Source organism: Ranitomeya imitator, chromosome 6, assembly GCF_032444005.1.
Source record: "Ranitomeya imitator isolate aRanImi1 chromosome 6, aRanImi1.pri, whole genome shotgun sequence".
Lineage (NCBI taxonomy): Eukaryota > Metazoa > Chordata > Amphibia > Anura > Dendrobatidae > Ranitomeya > Ranitomeya imitator.
Window position 1 is genome coordinate 465,428,925 of NC_091287.1, and position 18,511 is coordinate 465,447,435.

Consider the following 18,511-nt stretch of genomic DNA (forward strand, 5'->3'; position numbering starts at 1 on the left):
GGGACGCCATGTTGCGTTTGGAGAGCCACTGATGTGCCTAAACATTGAAACCCCCCACAAGTGACACCATTTTGGAAAGTAGACCCCCTAAGGAACTTATCTGGATGTGTGGTGAGCACTTTGACCCACCAAGTGCTTCACAGAAGTTTATAATGCAGAACCGTAAAAATAAAAAATCATATTTTTTCACAAAAATTATATTTTTGCCCCCAATTTTTTATTTTTCCAAGGGTAAGAGAAGAAATTGGACCTCAAAAGTTGTTGTCCAATTTGTCCTGAGTACGCTGATACCCCATATGTGGCAGTAAACCACTGTTTGGGCGCATGGGAGAGCTCGGAAGGGAAGGAGCGCAGTTTGACTTTTCAATGCAAAATTGACAGAAATTGAGATGGGACGCCATGTTGCGTTTGGAGAGCCACTGATGTGCCTAAACATTGAAACCCCCCACAAGTGACACCATTTTGGAAAGTAGACCCCCTAAGGAACTTATCTAGAGGTGTGGTGAGCACTTTGACCCACCAAGTGCTTCACAGAAGTTTATAATGCAGAACCGTAAAAATAAAAAATCATATTTTTTCACAAAAATTATATTTTTGCCCCCAATTTTTTATTTTTCCAAGGGTAAGAGAAGAAATTGGACCTCAAAAGTTGTTGTCCAATCTGTCCCGAGTACGCTGATACCCCATATGTGGCAGTAAACCACTGTTTGGGCGCATGGGAGAGCTCGGAAGGGAAGGAGCGCCGTTTGACTTTTCAATGCAAAATTGACAGAAATTGAGATGGGACGCCATGTTGCGTTTGGAGAGCCACTGATGTGCCTAAACATTGAAACCCCCCACAAGTGACACCATTTTGGAAAGTAGACCCCCTAAGGAACTTATCTAGAGGTGTGGTGAGCACTTTGACCCACCAAGGGCTTCACAGAAGTTTATAATGCAGAGCCATAAAAATAAAACAAAATTTTTTTCCCACAAAAATTATTTTTTAGCCCCCAGTTTTGTATTTTCCCTAGGGTAACAGGAGAAATTGGACCCCAAAAGTTGTTGTCCAATTTGTCCTGAGTACGCTGATACCCCATATGTGGGGGGGGGAACCACCGTTTGGGCGCATGGGAGGGTTCGGAAGGGAAGGAGCGCCATTTGGAATGCAGACTTAGATGGAATGGTTTGCAGGCGTCACATTGCGTTTGCAGAGCCCCTAATGTACCTAAACAGTAGAAACCCCCCACAAGTGACACCATTTTGGAAAGTAGACCCCCTAAGGAACTCATCTTGATGTGTTGTGAGAGCTTTGAACCCCCAAGTATTTCACTACAGTTTATAACGCAGAGCCGTGCAAATAAAAAATTTTTTTTTTTCCACAAAAATTATATTTTAGCCCCCAGTTTTGTATTTTTCCAAGGTTAGCAGGAGAAATTGGACCCTAAATGTTGTTGTCCAATTTGTCCTGAGTACGCTGATACCCGATATGTGGGGGGGAACCACCGTTTGGGCGCATGGGAGGGCTCGGAAGGGAAGGAGCATCATTTGGAATGCAGACTTAGATGGATTGGTCTGCAGGCGTCACATTGCGTTTGCAGAGCCCCTAATGTACCTAAACAGTAGAAACCCCCCACAAGTGACCCCATATTGGAAACTAGACCCCTCAATGAACTTATCTAGATGTGTTGTGAGAACTTTGAACCCCCAAGTGTTTCACTACAGTTTATAACGCAGAGCCGTGAAAATAAAAAATCTTTTTGTTTTCCCACAAAAATTATTTTTTAGCCCCCAGTTTTGTATTTTCCCAAGGGTAACAGGAGAAATTGGTCCACAAAAGTTGTTGTCCAATTTGTCCTGAGTACGCTGATACCCCATATGTTGGGGTAAACCCCTGTTTGGGCACACAGGAGAGCTCGGAAGGGAAGGAGCACTGTTTTACTTTTTCAACGCAGAATTGGCTGGAATTGAGATCGGACGCCATGTCGTGTTTGGAGAGCCCCTGATGTGCCGAAACAGTGGAAACCCCCCAATTATAACTGAAACCCTAATCTAAACACACCCCTAACCCTAATTCCAACGGTAACCCTAACCACACCTCTAACCCTGACACACCCCTAACCCTAATCCCAACCCTATTCCCAACTGTAAATGTAATCTAAACCCTAACCCTAACTTTAGCCCCAACCCTAACTGTAGCCCCAACCCTAACCCTAACCCTAGCCCTAACCCTAGCCCTAACCCTAGCCCTAACCCTAACCCTAACCCTAGCCCTAACCCTAACCCTAGCCCTAACCCTAGACCTAACCCTAACCCTAGCCCTAACCCTAGCCCTAACCCTAGCCCTAACCCTAGCCCTAGCCCTAACCCTAACCCTAGCCCTAGCCCTAACCCTAGCCCTAGCCCTAGCCCTAACCCTAGCCCTAACCCTAATCCTAGCCCTAACCCTAGCCCTAATGGGAAAATGGAAATAAATACATTTTTTTTTATTTTTCCCTAACTAAGGGGGTGATGAAGGGGGGTTTGATTTACTTTTATAGCGGGTTTTTTAGCGGATTTTTATGATTGGCAGCCGTCACACACTGAAAGACCCTTTTTATTGCAAAAAATATTTTTTGCAATACCACATTTTGAGAGCTATAATTTTTCCATATTTTGGTCCACAGAGTCATGTGAGGTCTTGTTCTTTGCGGGACGAGTTGACGTTTTTATTGAAAACATTTTTGGGCACGTTACATTTTTTTATCGCTTTTTATTCCGATTTTTGTGAGGAAGAATGACCAAAAGCCAGCTATTCATGAATTTCTATTGGGGGAGGCGTTTATACCGTTTTGCGTTTGGTAAAATTGATAAATCAGTTTTATTCTTCGGGTCAGTACGATTACAGCGATACCTCATTTATATCATTTTTTTATGTTTTGGCGCTTTTATACGATAAAAACTATTTTACAGAAAAAATAATTATTTTTGCATCGCTTTATTCTCAGGACTATAACTTTTTTATTTTTTTGCTGATGATGCTGTATGGCGGCTCTTTTTTTGCGGGACAATATGACGCTTTCAGCGGTACCATGGTTATTTATATCTGTCCTTTTGATCGCGTGTTATTCCACTTTTTGTTCGGCGGTATGATAATAAAGCGTTGTTTTTTGCCTCGTTTTTTTTTTTTTTTTCTTACGGTGTTTACTGAAGGGGTTAACTAGTGGGACAGTTTTATAGGTCGGGTCGTTACGGACGCGGCGATACTAAATATGTGTACTTTTATTGTTTTTTTTTTTTTATTTAGATGAAGAAATGTATTTATGGGAATAATATTTTTTTTTTTTTTCATTATTTTGGAATATTTTTTTTTTTTTACACATTTGGAAAATTTTTTTTTTACTTTTTTACTTTGTCCCAGGGGGGGACATCACAGATCAGTGATCTGACAGTTTGCACAGCACTCTGTCAGATCACTGATCTGACATGCAGCGCTGCAGCCTTCACAGTGCCTGCTCTGAGCAGGCTCTGTGAAGCCACCTCCCTCCCTGCAGGACCCGGATCCGCGGCCATCTTGGATCCGGGGCTCGAGCAGGGAGGGAGGTGAGGAGACCCTCGCAGCAACGCGATCACATCGCGTTGCTGCGGGGGGCTCAGGGAAGCCCGCAGGGAGCCCCCTCCCTGCGCGGTGCTTCCCTGCACCGCCGGCACATCGCGATCATCTTTGATCGCGGTGTGCCAGGGGTTAATGTGCCGGGGGCGGTCCGTGACCGCTCCTGGCACATAGTGCCGGATGTCAGCTGCGATAAGCAGCTGACACCCGGCCGCGATCGGCCGCGCTCCCCCCGTGAGCGCGGCCGATCGGCTATGACGTACTATCCCGTCCAGGGTCAGATAAGCCCAGGGCACCTCGACGGGATAGTACGTCTAAGGTCACAGAGGGGTTAAGGTAAAGAATATTCACCTCTATCCAGCCAATAGGAGTGGAGAATGATAAATATTAATTTCCATAATGATCGAGGACAGGGAAGAGCCCGGCAGCTGCTGGAAGCCGGCGTCTGCGGCTGTAACTGTACACATGCTATAAGAGAAATGAATATTCATTGCCAGTGCAGTGAATATTCATTTCTCTTTAGCAGCAGGCACAGGCTTTAGCTGCAGCTGCCGGCTTCTGTGACCTGTTGCTCTGCCACACCCCCTCTCTCACCATAAACTGGGACAATGACTCATGTATAAGCGGAGGGGCACATTTTCAGCACAAAAAAGTACTGAAAAACTTGGCTTATACACGAGCATATACAGTATTTCTCCCACATTGTTGCAATTGCACATATTTTGCTATACACATGTCTATTTCCTTTGTGTGTATTGTAACACAAAAAACAGAAAAAAAGGCAAATTGGACATCATTTCACACAAAACCCCAAAAATGGGCCAGACAAAATTTCTCCCGGTGAACTGCAGTGAACTTACCGCTGCACTGTAAGACTTTTTCTCACTGTGCTAGCGGTGATTTTACCGAGATCATCACAGTTCAGGGGCCCAGCTGGGAATGCAGCCTTGGTGACATGTGGTAACCTCGATGATGTCACAACTAGTCACCAAGGCTGTGCTCGCAGCAGCTCATTCCTCAGAGGTTCTCAGCATGGATGGTCACATCTTGGCACCGTACAGGTTGAAAACTGTTCATCCCAAGACGTGGATAATATTGTGGGACAGAATATTAGTCAGGTGAGGGATATGGTTGTTTTTTTATTTTATTTTTTTTACAGGAGACCATGGCTTCAATGTAATAGCCATTAGGTAATTATAACTGTGTTTCTCATTTTTAAATAAAAAGTAAAAGTGTTTTTTTTTATTTCAAATAAAAGACTTTATTCTGGCTGTGTGTTTATTTACAATAAAACGATAGGATTAGAAATGGTTAGGCGTCTTATAGATGCCTTCCATCCGTTTGCATACATTATACATAAAAACATCCGCCATCATTGGCACCACTTAGCCACAGCTCACCCCAACATCCCTGAGTTTCGTGAACCCTTTCTTCCCTGTTTCAGGAGGACACGCAATCTCCGTGACACACTAGTCAGGGCAGATATGGGACCAGAAAAACAATCCTCGAAACAACGGTTCTTACAGAACCCTAGGTTCGGGACCTTCCCTTGTCTACAAAAAACTTGGAAACTTGGGCTGAAAGGTGGCAGATGAGGTTTAACAATGATAAATGTAAGGTTATACACATGGGAAGAGGGAATCAATATCACCATTACACACTGAACGGGAAACCACTGGGTAAATCTGACAGGGAGAAGGACTTGGGGATCCTAGTTAATGATAAACTTACCTGGAGCAGCCAGTGCCAGGCAGCAGCTGCCAAGGCAAACAGGATCATGGGGTGCATTAAAAGAGGTCTGGATACACATGATGAGAGCATTATACTGCCTCTGTACAAATCCCTAGTTAGACCGCACATGGAGTACTGTGTCCAGTTTTGGGCACCGGTGCTCAGGAAGGATATAATGGAACTAGAGAGAGTACAAAGGAGGGCAACAAAATTAATAAAGGGGATGGGAGAACTACAATACCCAGATAGATTAGCGAAATTAGGATTATTTAGTCTAGAAAAAAGACGACTGAGGGGCGATCTAATAACCATGTATAAGTATATAAGGGGACAATACAAATATCTCGCTGAGGATCTGTTTATACCAAGGAAGGTGACGGGCACAAGGGGGCATTCTTTGCGTCTGGAGGAGAGAAGGTTTTTCCACCAACATAGAAGAGGATTCTTTACTGTTAGGGCAGTGAGAATCTGGAATTGCTTGCCTGAGGAGGTGGTGATGGCGAACTCAGTCGAGGGGTTCAAGAGAGGCCTGGATGTCTTCCTGGAGCAGAACAATATTGTATCATACAATTATTAGGTTCTGTAGAAGGACGTAGATCTGGGTATTTATTATAATGGAATATAGGCTGAACTGGATGGACAAATGTCTTTTTTCGGCCTTACTAACTATGTTACTATGTTACTATGTTACATTGCACACAATGTAGTAACGTACAAAAAGGTAATTCCTTCCACCATCCACGCTCAGGCAAGAGCTTCCCCATCAAGAACTATTTTACTTGCGACTCATCCTACGTGGCTCATCTGATAAAATGCCCTTGTGGCATGCTATATGTAGGCAAAACGACACAGGCCATACGTGACTGCATATCGAGGACAAGTCCACGATTAGATGCAGAAATATGCTCTTACCAATTCCTCACCACTTCATTTCTAAGGGACATAATATATACCAGATGAAGTTTCAGGTCATCGAATAGGTACCATCCCCCAGATGTGGGGGTGACAGACTAGCTTCCCTGAAACGCCGAGAAGCTTATTGGATTCATGCCTTGGACACCCTACACCCTAAGGGACTAAATAGGGAATACTATTATCTTTCATTTGAGTAGGCCTACGTAACTAAAAACATACTGGGATTATGTTACACCTGTCGTTTCCACGACACAATGTATCACCACGCAATGCATATCTTATTCTGAACATAATGATCTCATTACCCATATGATGTACTGTTATCTTTCCGTACCCTACATAATGCATTCTCTATCATATATTCTTCATCAGATACATGGTTTCTAGACAATGTATTCTCCATAATCATGTATATTATATATGTTGCTCCTGCTATGGTCCGGCCATTCACTCTTGGGTCTGGCTTTATGTTTATCTCATTCTGAATATAATAACTTCATTACCCATAGGATGAACTGTTATCTCTCTGTTACCCACATAATATATTCATTACCTATATTCTTTATTAAGATATATGCTTCATCAGATATAAAGTATTCTCTATATAATCTACTCTCTATAGAATTATGTAAATTGTATTAGTTTGCTCTTGCCATGGTCCAGTTATTAATTCTTGTGCCTGTTTTTAGAGCCACCTTTATTGAAGCCTTGAAACCTCGACTCTGACTTCCACTTCTCTGGATGCCACATCGGCTACCACTGTCACAACATCTATAGGTGCCCTGTGGTTCACTATATTATTATGGCTATCTCATCACAGCCACAAATCACCGCCAGCAGAGCTGGGGACCCGCCTTCTAATACCGCCTCCTATGACCTCACTACGGGAATCACTGGTGCCAATCACGTGAGACTAGCAACGTACTTCCGGGAACATCACTTCTGGCCAGATCCCGGTACTGATTTAACACGCCCGCTCACAGCGGTCCTGAACTCCGGCCCTCTCCCTGACTAGCGGTGGACACCGTGTCATACTCCGGATCATTTAATATGCCATATAGATGGTAAAACCTGCTGCCATTATATCTCTACCAGCAGGTGATACATCCTCTACCTGCAGAGTATATTCCAGTCTGTGCGTGTGTTTCGCTCTGTGGGTGCTTTCATGCCCTTTAATAAGGCCATGCGGTTGTTTGTGCACACATCTGCTTATATCTTCCCTCGTGCTAGCAGCGTGTTGCTTCTGCGCATGTCGGCCTTCGCTATTTTGATGGCTGTATGACCTGACCTATGCATGTTTGTCAATACCTTTCACCAAGATGGCTGCGCAGTACTGTTTGCGCATGTCCACATATACTCCTTTACTAAGATGGCAGCATTGCACCTCTATGCGCATGATCACATACGTCATTTCCGGTCTCGGACATCGCGGTGCTGTTGACCCTGGATCACATGGGGCCCGTGTGTTTCCGGTGTCATATAGCCATGCGGGCCGATGACCGGCAATTATGACTTCAGGGGCTTTAGGTGCAAGTATTTCCGGCCCTGTGGATGCCTAATTCATGAGTATATTCCTTCACTGAAGGCACCTGCCGAAACGCGCGTTGGGGTGGACGGGAGCTGGGTGCATAAACACTTATACCATTTGACCTACTGGTATGTATTTCATATATATGTATATATACTTGACATCTTATGTCAGTACTGTATGTAACTATTTTGTTAGATTACCTATGTATATTTAAGGTTGTTACTGACAATACTACCAATAGTGGATACTATTATATGCACCCACTCGTGTCCTTGTATACGTGCTGAGGTTGACACGGGGGATCCTCTTTCAGCTGTTTTATGCCTGTTGTTACTAATAAAATTTTTGTAATTTTCATATAATGGGACTTATGACTGCTTCTTTATGGGTTCTATGGTCTTGGTGAATATGCAGTTTGTCTAGTACGGTCCTATCCAGTCATATTACTTTCTGATAAATTAACCCACTATTGGGATTGTCACTACATGATTGACTGGCATGTTCTTCATGGCAGACGCGGTACTGATTAAGGAACGCGTCTCTGACTGGGGAGCACATAGAGAGAGCTGCACGTAAAGGTTGTAAGTGCCAGATCCCCCCTAGCATCACTCCCCCTTAGTGATGCACTGATTGGAAGACCCCCAGCCGGCCAGTGGGCACTGGAGGGGAGGGGTCCTACGGCCACTCCTACAGGGGTTAAATCCAGGTGTCCGGTCGAGAACTTTCTCTTTCACTCTCGGCAGGACACCTGGAAGCTTTTGTCCCTGCAGTCGTGATGTCGGACTCCCTGATTGAGGCCTTACAGAAGAGAGCGGCACAGAGAGGTGAGAACTGGCTTCGGTCCGTTTTTTCCGACATCAGGGCTCAGCTTTCTGTACCCTCTCCCGACCCCCTGCTCACACCCCCCTTATCTGGTCCGGCCTCGTCCTCCCTCACGCCTGCGCCCCCGGGGCCCCTTATGGCAAGCTCACCTTTCACGCCAGCTGGGGGCCGTCCCGTGCAGCGTTCATGCGGTCCAGGGTATGATTTGGTGCTGCCCCTCTCTTCCCCCCTACGGGCTGAGGGTATCACAGCCGCAGACGTTGGGAGGGCCTCCAGGAAGCGGCGGGGGAGGGCTGGGTGCCGCACGCAGCGCAAACGAAGGGTAGTCCCCCCGGGCGTCGCGGGCCGCGCCGTGCAGCTGACAGGGTCGCCTCCTCCCCCTGTGCCTCTGGTGGCCGGTGGTGAGCTGGCTAGCGGCGCCAGGCGGCGTGAGGCCTCGCCTCCTTCCCTGGCCGTTCCGGCGGGTACCGCAGCTGTGCGGGGGGGAAGGCGGTCTGCCCGCCTACCCCGCGCCCCGGAGCGGCTCCAGGTCGGTGAAGGGGCGGCCTCGCCGCCTCGCAGCGGCCGGCGTCCTCGGGCACCGCACGCTGCATCGGTCCGGCGCTCGGTGGAAGCTCCGCCCATCGACTTCCTGCCTCCGCCCGCCCACTTCCGGTCGCCTCATTTCAACAGCGCTGGTTACAGCGCCGGACAGTCCTCCATTACCTTCCCTGCGGGCATATATATGCCGCCCGCAGGGGGTAACCTGGAGGCTTCCAATAGCGCCCCACGGTCCCCAGAGCGCGCTGATCGGTCAAACCAGACCGATCAGCGTTCTGATTTCTCTCCAGGTCTGACCTCCTGCTCACCCCCGGCAGACGCCGCACTGATGCCTGCTCGGGGGTGTCAGGGGTCAGGACGAAGCGGTTACAGCGCGGCTGAAGAGCGCATTGTTCGGTCCCATAGGACCGAGCAGGGCGCTCGACAGCTGCACAACGGGAATCACTGCGTAATATCAATAAACGCACCAAGCATGGACATATTTACACCTCCCCCCATTGCCCAATTTCCTAATAAAAATTATCCGTCAACCGCCGCCCCATTAAATCCCAGCAACGAGGATGAATACAGTTACCGCCTGACTCCCCCCCCTTCTAAGTAGCACAACAGGACCGGATACCTCCAATATTCACCCCCCATAATTCCGCTAGAACCCCCCCATTACACCGCTGAGCAACGGCGGACGAAGGCGTAGACGCCGCACGTCCTCCCAATCCTCATCAGATAACTCCCATCACCATTCCCGCTACCCCTCTAAACGCCCCTCCCGTCACCGTCGCAGACGCAGCTCCCATAGGAGCCGCCGCAGATCTCAGACAACAGCCAGGGGGTCCGATTTATCGCAGAGCCCGGACAGAAGTCGCGCACGTGGCAAATCATATAAATCGCGGGCACCCTCTAGGGCTTTCAGCCAGGGAGAACAATCCCCCGCGGCGTCCAGCCACAACAACCACCGCGCAGTCGCTGAAGACGGAGCCATCAATCCGCCACTATGTGGTAGTAATCGGGCTCCCGCGGCGTCCAGCCACAACAACCACCGCGCAGTCGCTGAAGACAGAGCCAACAATCCGCCACTACGTGGTTGTAATCGGGCTTCATCGCAAGATACTCAGCATCAATCCCACGCTGTAGCGGGAGCCAGAGTTTCCCCGTCCTGCGACATCCCCCCGTCAACATCTGCGGGGGTTCCTCCAGGATCGGTGTACACTCGTCCAGAGTCACACAGCGGTGAGTGTTCCAAGGATAGCGAGGAAACGTTACGCTACGGGGTTAATGTAAAGGAAATGGAGCTAACTTCAGCGTTAAAGGAGATAATCCTACAACTTTCACATTCGAGCGGTAAAGTGGTGAACAATTCAACAGCTAATCTACACAAAGACGCCTTCTTCTGCGGGATCAGCCCGCTAGGCGCTCATATAGATCTGGACACTAGACAGAAAATCTGGAACAACGATTATATTGATATTTGGTCGCTGTTATCAGCGGACCAGCAAACGGGGGATAGAGCTAACGATAGGGGTTTCGATAGGGGGAGATCGAAAATCGGTTTAACGATGAATAATTGGCTCCAGGTCAGAACTCGGTGGTCGTGCGAAAACCCGTGGCCTGCTGGCTATATAACGAGGGAAACTGCCGTTTCCACACATTATGCAAATTCAGACATGATTGCTCCGCTTGCGGGGGGGGACACCCAGCATCAAGGTGCACTCGTCAGGCATACAAAGGGACTACAAGGCAGAACCCCAGTAAGCGTAACCGCAATGGGCACCCTCCCCCACCCCCCCCCCTAAAGCTAAAGCTCTACCCTAATAAGAAAGCGGCTCAGCAGCTGCAGGCAGGATTCTCCGACGGTTTCTTTATCCCCTTTAGGCTAACAAGAACGCCAACCCTATCTGATAACCTAAAATCGGCCCGCGAATTTCCCCCAAATTCTCAGACTAAAAATCGAAAAGGAAGTAGAAATGGGTAGAAAAGAATCCGGTAAATACCGCCTAATCCACCATTTATCTCACCCAAAGGGCGATTCGGTTAATGACGCAATTTCCACAGAAGAAGCTTCCGTCTCATACGCGTCGTTTGATTAAGCGGTTGAATTAGTCCGGGCAGCCGGACCCGGCGCTCTGCTAGCCAAATCCGACATAGAATCGGCATTCCGGTTACTACCCGTGCACCCCGAATGTTTCCACCTTCTGGGCTGTAAAGTGGACCAATACTATTACTTCGACATGTGCCTACCGACGGGATGTTCCATCTCATGTCACTACTTCAAGCTATTCAGCACCTTCCTAGATTGGGTAGTTCGGTACGAGACGGGCAGTAAATCCCTAATCCACTACCTCGACGAATTCCTGTTCGTCGGCCCCAGAAATTCTAAAGTCTGCTCCAATCTACTAGAAAAATTCAAATCTATATCACTCAAATTCGGCGTGCCATTGTCACCGGAGAATACGGAGGGTCCATGTAATGTATTGCCCTTCCTGGGCATTGAAATAGATACCAACATGATGGTGTTCCGCTTACCAGAGGATAAAATACAAAAAACCCAGCAAATATTGAAAGGCTTCCGCGAAGTTAACAAGGTAACCCTACAGCAAATGCAGGCGTTATCGGGTTTACTGACGTTTGCCTGCCGCGTAATGCCGGTCGGCAGAGCATTCTCGCGCAGACTATCTCTGGCAACAAAAGGCGCTTCTCAGCCCGGCCAAAGAATTAGGCTCACTCGTTCGCTAAAAGCAGATCTGCTGGTATGGCAGACGTTCCTACAATCGTACAACGGTCACACGTGCGTCATGGCTAGAGAGATCACAAGCGAGGATTTAGGGCTGACAATAGGGTGGAACAAAAAAGAGGGTTTTGCAGCAATCTATAAAAACCAATGGTGCAAATCTGGTTGGCCAGAGAAATGGACGACAACAAAGTGGGGGCAAGACCCAGCCCTATGGGAATTGTTTGCGGTAGTAGCAGCGATGGAGTTATGGGCCGATCAGTTGAGGAACATGAACATTTGTTTCCAAACTAAAAATGTGAAAACAGCAAAGAGTCTAAATCACATGTCCTCTTCATCCTTGCCCATACTCGCTCTCTGGCGACGGCTCGCACTGATATGCCTAGAAAACAATATTTGGTGTAGAGCCACCGTGGTGGCAGAAGTTGACGATAATATCTTTAACCCATTGTTATTTTCCAATTGGCAAGCTTTCAGAATCCAGCATCCCAACGCGCAACACCGGGGTATTCTGTGTCCACTGTCCCTGTGGGACACAGTGGCCAATCATTGATGCCCTTAATCCGGGCCTCCGTTTCGCCAGCTACCTGGCAGGTGTATGGTAAGGCTTGGGAGGAGTGGTGCTCATTAATTCAGGGTAGGCCAGTCGATAAATGCAACCGAGCACGAAGCGCGGTGACAACCGATTTCCTATTACGGATGAGGGAAGGTGGGGCGTCGGGCACCTCGGCACAACGGAAATTATCGGGGCTAGCATTTTTCTTTCAATTATTGGGTTGGGTAGACGTAACTAAGTCCTTCTGCATAAGACAAGCCATAAAAGGTTGGAAGAGGCTTCAGCCAAGTCAAGAATGTCGCCGCCCCATTTCACTGAGATTATTGCAGGAACTGATTGCGATATCCCCGTCGGTCTGCTTATCGCAATATGAGGCAGCCCTCTTATCGGCAGCTTTTGCGACCGTCTTTTTCGGAGCACTGCGTATCAGCGAATTGCTACCGCGGTCAAAAAAAAAAAAAAAAAAGCGTGTCGGAAGGAGGCCTAATTAATGAGGACATAGTTATATGCAGTGACGCCCTGCGCATCAGGGTTAGAAAATCCAAATGCGACCCCACCGGTAGGGGCACATGGGTACTGGTTAACTCCACAGATGGCCCAGCTGGCCCACTAAAAATGGTTAGAAGATACGCCGGGATAAGACACGCTGGTAGATTTTTCTTCACTCATACAGACGGGTCCCCCCTGACCAAGTACCAATTTCAGGCGATGTTCAAGCTATGCTTGGAAAAAGCCGGCGCAAATCCAAAGGAGTACGGAACACATTCGTTTCGCATAGGTGCAGCCACAGAAGCGGCTAGGGCAGGAGTGTCAGAGGCCGAGGTGCAGAGAATGGGTCGTTGGAAGTCCGCATGCTTCGCCAGATACATAAGACCCGACTTGCTTAATTAACATGTGTTGTCTCTTACAGGGGTTGAAGTTTGGGTTGTAGGAGATTCCTACGTTTACTGGGCCGAAAAGAGGGCCGAACGGCGGCCAGGAGGGACAAATCTTTACCTCCCGGAAAAAAAAAAAAAAAAAAAAAAAAAAAAGTTAACTGGAGGGGTGTCAGAGGCCTCCAGTGGAGACAGGTGTTCAAAGAGATGGTTGGCATAGCAAGGATGGCGGAACACCTGGTGAGAATGGTGGTACATGCGTGTGGCAATGACCTCGGCAAACAAAAGGTGGCCGAATTGTACAAATGGGTGACAACGGATATGGAAAGGTTCAACTGCCTATTCAGGAACATAATACTGGTGTGGTCGGATATAACACCACGGGCCGTGTGGCGAGGTGTAAGAGATAAAAAAGCCATAGAGCGGACAAGAAGGAAATTCAACGCGCGGATTGGAAAATATGTGAGAGGAAGAGGCGGTATCGTATCGTGATTCCTCACCACCAGCTACAAGGGGATAACACGCCACAATTAAGGCCGGACGGAGTTCACCTAACAGACATTGGCCTCGATATTTTTCTGTCTGGTTTACAGGATGGGGTTGAACAGGCCCTAACATCGAGGGGTGGGGTCGGAGTCCCGCGTAGTTAATACACGGGATCCTCCGTGGCGGAAAAAGCGGAGGAGGGCAAAGGTCGTAACCGCTCGTTGGGCCAATTCCCCTGTCGATCACGGACAGGAGCTCGGCGCGAGCCGCTCGTTACGATATGTAATTGCCCTTTCTCCGATTATTTAATTAATAAACTGTGACCGACCTGTTCAACCCAACTAGGACTGTGTGTGTTTCATTACGGGACTGATGGGAGGGGGGAAGGCACTGGTTACGACAACCAGGTCTCCGCAGTCTGGCAGACGCGGTACTGATTAAGGAACGCGTCTCTGACTGGGGAGCACATAGAGAGAGCTGCACGTAAAGGTTGTAAGTGCCAGATCCCCCCTAGCATCACTCCCCCTTAGTGATGCACTGATTGGAAGACCCCCAGCCGGCCAGTGGGCACTGGAGGGGAGGGGTCCTACGGCCACTCCTACAGGGGTTAAATCCAGGTGTCCGGTCGAGAACTTTCTCTTTCACTCTCGGCAGGACACCTGGAAGCTTTTGTCCCACCCACCCTCCCTTTTTAAAGGCTAATGATTAAACTAACCCACAGGATAATGTAAATGTGTGAATTATGTTGTAAGATTTATAAAAAAAAAAAAAAAAATTATTACGCATGTTGATAGAACTAACCCCTGGTAACCTTTATTAAGTCACAGCGGAAAAAGCGGAGGAGGGCAAAGGTCGTAACCGCTCGTTGGGCCAATTCCCCTGTCGATCACGGACAGGAGCTCGGCGCGAGCCGCTCGTTACGATATGTAATTGCCCTTTCTCCGATTATTTAATTAATAAACTGTGACCGACCTGTTCAACCCAACTAGGACTGTGTGTGTTTCATTACGGGACTGATGGGAGGGGGGAAGGCACTGGTTACGACAACCAGGTCTCCGCAGTCTTGAATATCTATGTGTAATTGGGAGCAGCGACAGTTTAAGCAGGCACAGAAGCATGATTGTTGGACTGACTATGACATCATTGCCGCTCACCATCTTTGTGGAGTCCTTAAAATCTTGGAGAACAGCAAAAATGTGAGACATCCATGCCTACTTTTCAGTTGTTATGTACGGAGGCTGAACACGATACCGAAGGTAGTGTTATACTTGGTACTCAACCACTGGCCTCTGCTGCTCGCAAAGCCTTGCCAACATAAGTGTGGAGTTCCAGCATGTGGGTAAGTCGCACACCAGTCAGTGAGTTGGCACTTGCATGCACTGCTGAAGCACTGCCAGAGTGGCGGCATCAGCTCTAGCCGACTTGAAGAAATGGTTGCTGACATGGTGTACCTTGAACAGAAACTCTGGCAAATCTAAGCATGTTTTCAGAAACCATTAACTAAGTTGAGCATGTGTGGCAAACATGGTATGTGTGTGAGCTTGCCGAGCTTTACAGCTGTCACCAGCTTACAGCCATTATCACACACCACCAAGCCTGGTTGGAGGTTCAGCGGCAAAACCCACAGATCTGTCTGGTCTAATATTATTCTTTTAAGTAACTCTGCCATGGTGTGAGTTTGTCTCATAGAAAAATTAGCTTCAGTAGAGGCTGTTGTCGCTTCGATGATGCTGCAGACCTTCCAGCTGATGTGGATTACGTGGTCTGAGACAGCACAGAAATGGCGGTTGAGGAGCAGAAGGGGGTGCAGGAACTGATGTATCAGGTGGAGGAAACCCTGATAGAAGTAGGGCCAGCAATCCTCGGCCTTAGGACCAAGAGTGCTATACCAGGGTGGGACTCAACTCCCGCTTCCACAATGTTCACCCAGTGGGCCATCAAGGAAATTTACCATCCCTGCTCACAAGCTCTTGTCCACGTGTTGGTCATAAAGGGGATGATCCCAGTAATTGCATTGATAAGGGCATAGCTGATGCTTCTGCACATGTTCTGGTACGCAAAACTGGGAGAAAAAGTGGTGACTGGGAACCGAGTACCGAGGGACAGCTGCCACTATGAGTCAGCAGAAATCCTCTGTGTCAACAAGCCCAAACGGCAACATTTCCATGGCAAACAGCCTGTAAATGTGTCCATTTAGCCTTTGGGCCTGTGGTCGGTGGCTGGAAACACTCTTTCATTGCAAGGCATGGGGTAGTGACAGCTGAACGCTGTGCTGGTTATCGGGATTATAACGTTACATGTGGACCCAACTGACCCTACAACTAAGAAAACGTGGACGGCAATTAGAACATCTCACCATGCCCCCTGTGGTATCTGTTGCTAGGAACAAAGTGCAGACTGTACCTCTAAGAATGGAACCAGTGTTATAGTATGGAAGATGGAAAAAGAGAATGTACATCCTGTAATCCCCTGTTAAACAATTTGGCTGTAAATAAAATTAACATTGTTTTATACGACTGGTCTGACTTATTAAATAAAATGGTCAACGGAAGCAGGACTGCACTAAGTGCAGCGGAACCGACGATGGAAGCAGCAAATACATGTACACGCCCACCAAAGACACAAAATTCTCTGCTGCTGGCTCCGACATGGAAATGGTGGACCACTTGCATGACTATTCCGGTAGTCAGTTTACATGTCTGTCTCCAAATACCAATTAGACAAACAATACACAAGGTGATCCTATGACGTCACGTATTTTTTATCCTGTTCATTGGTCAGTTGGGGTATTTAATGCAGGCTAGATCTGATGATGCCACTCCCCCGGAAGAAGGCACACTCAGCCGAAATGCGCGTAGGGGTTGTGGCACCATCAGACCAGAGGTACAGTATCATCACATTATATATATATCTTTGTCCTACTGTGCCGCCGGATTCAATGGTAGTTTGGGGTCATACAGTGATTGTGCCGTGCAGGCATGTGAGACTTCCTTTCTCAGAGATATTTCTATGGCGGTTGGTTATAAACGTTGTAATATGCTTACCTCTGGTATGGGGTGTTTTTACTTAGTACCAGTTCCCATCAATATTGTTTTTTAAACATCTATTGTTGTTATTGTTCCTAATAAAATTTATTATATTTTTGTACGATGAGGTCTTTGTGCAAATTTTTGTAGGTTTATATGTCTGTCTCCAGTAGGCACACACGCCTGACAATGATGCACCATTATTGGCCATGGTCCCATTGGCACGTAAGTCAAAAATCCCATTTTGTGGGGGAATTCAGATGTAGGCCCTGGCAGATCTACTGACTGGGTGCCTAATTGCAATGTGAAAGCACCCTTAGCATTTTTGTTTTGCAGAACTAAGGTCTGGGGGTTCAAATCTGAAGGACACCATCTGCATGAAGATTGAATCTTCTCCACATATTTGCTTGGGTGTCTTCAACGTTCTCCAATTTCCTTCCATAGTCTATAGAAATATTGAAAGTAAATTTAGTTTATAATCCCCACTGGGAACAATGATTGATGGCAATGCTCATAAAGACTGGTAGAATATGTTAGCACTACACTGTGTGCAGAATTATTAGGCAAGTTGTATTTTGATCACATGATACTTTTTATACATGTTGTCTGACTCCAAGCTGTTCAGGCTTGAGAGCCAACTACCAACTAAGTAAATCAGGTGATGTGAATCTCTGCAATGAGGAGGGGTGTTGTCTAATGACATCAAAACCCTATATAAGGTGTGCTTAATTATTAGGCAACTTCCTTTCCTTTGGCAAAATGGGTCAGAAGAGAGATTTGACGGGCTCTGAAAAGTCCAAAATTGTGAGAAGTCTTGCAGAGCGATGCAGCAGTCTTGAAATTGCCAAACTTTTGAAGCGTGATCACCGAACAATCAAGCGTTTCATGGCAAATAGCCCACAGGGTCGCAAGAAACGTGTTGGGCAAAAAAGGTGCAAAATAACTGCCCATGAATTGAGGAAAATCAAGCGTGAAGCTGCCAAGATGCCATTTGCCACCAGTTATGCAATATTTCAGAGCTGCAACATTACTGGAGTAACAAAAAGCACAAGGTGTGCGATACTCAGGGACATGGCCAAGGTAAGGAAGGCTGAAAAACGACCACCTTTGAACAAGAAACATAAGATAAAACGTCAAGACTGGGCCAAGAAATGTCTTAAAACTGACTTTTCAAAGGTTTTATGGACTGATGAAATGAGAGTGACTCTTGATGGGCCAGAGGCTAGATCAGTAAAGGGCAGAAAGCTCCACTCTGACTCAGACACCAGCAAGGTGGAGGTGGGGTACTAGTATGGGCTTGTATTATCAAAGATGAACTTGTGGGACCTTTTCGGGTTGAGGATGGAGTGAAGCTCAACTCCTAGACCTACTGCCAGTTTTTGGAAGACAACTTCTTCAAGCAGTGGTACAGGAAGAAGTCGGTATCGTTCAAGAAAAACATGATTTTCATGCAGGACAAAGCTTCATAACATGCCTCCAGCTACCCCACATTGTGGCTGACCAGTAAAAGTCTCAAAGAAGAAAAAATAATGACATGGTTCCCTTGTTTACCTGATCTGAACCCCATAGGGAACCTATGGTCCCTCATAAAATGTGAGATCTACAGGGAGGGAAAACAGTCCACTTCTCGGAACAGTGTCTGGGAGGCTGTGGTGGCTGCTGTACGCAATGTTGATTGTTAACAGATCAAGAAACTGACAGAATTTATGGATGGAAGGCTGTTGAGTGTCATA

The 18,511-nt window shown here is 47.3% G+C and overlaps 1 long non-coding RNA gene across 1 annotated transcript; it reads left to right on the top strand.

The window, feature by feature from the left end:
- The first annotated feature begins 8,533 nt into the window (after positions 1–8,533).
- LOC138641471 (uncharacterized) lies at positions 8,534–14,737 on the top strand. Its single transcript, XR_011313867.1, has 2 exons — positions 8,534–8,572; positions 13,302–14,737. It is a non-coding gene; the product is annotated as an uncharacterized lncRNA (long non-coding RNA).
- Positions 14,738–18,511: the final 3,774 nt, after the last annotated feature.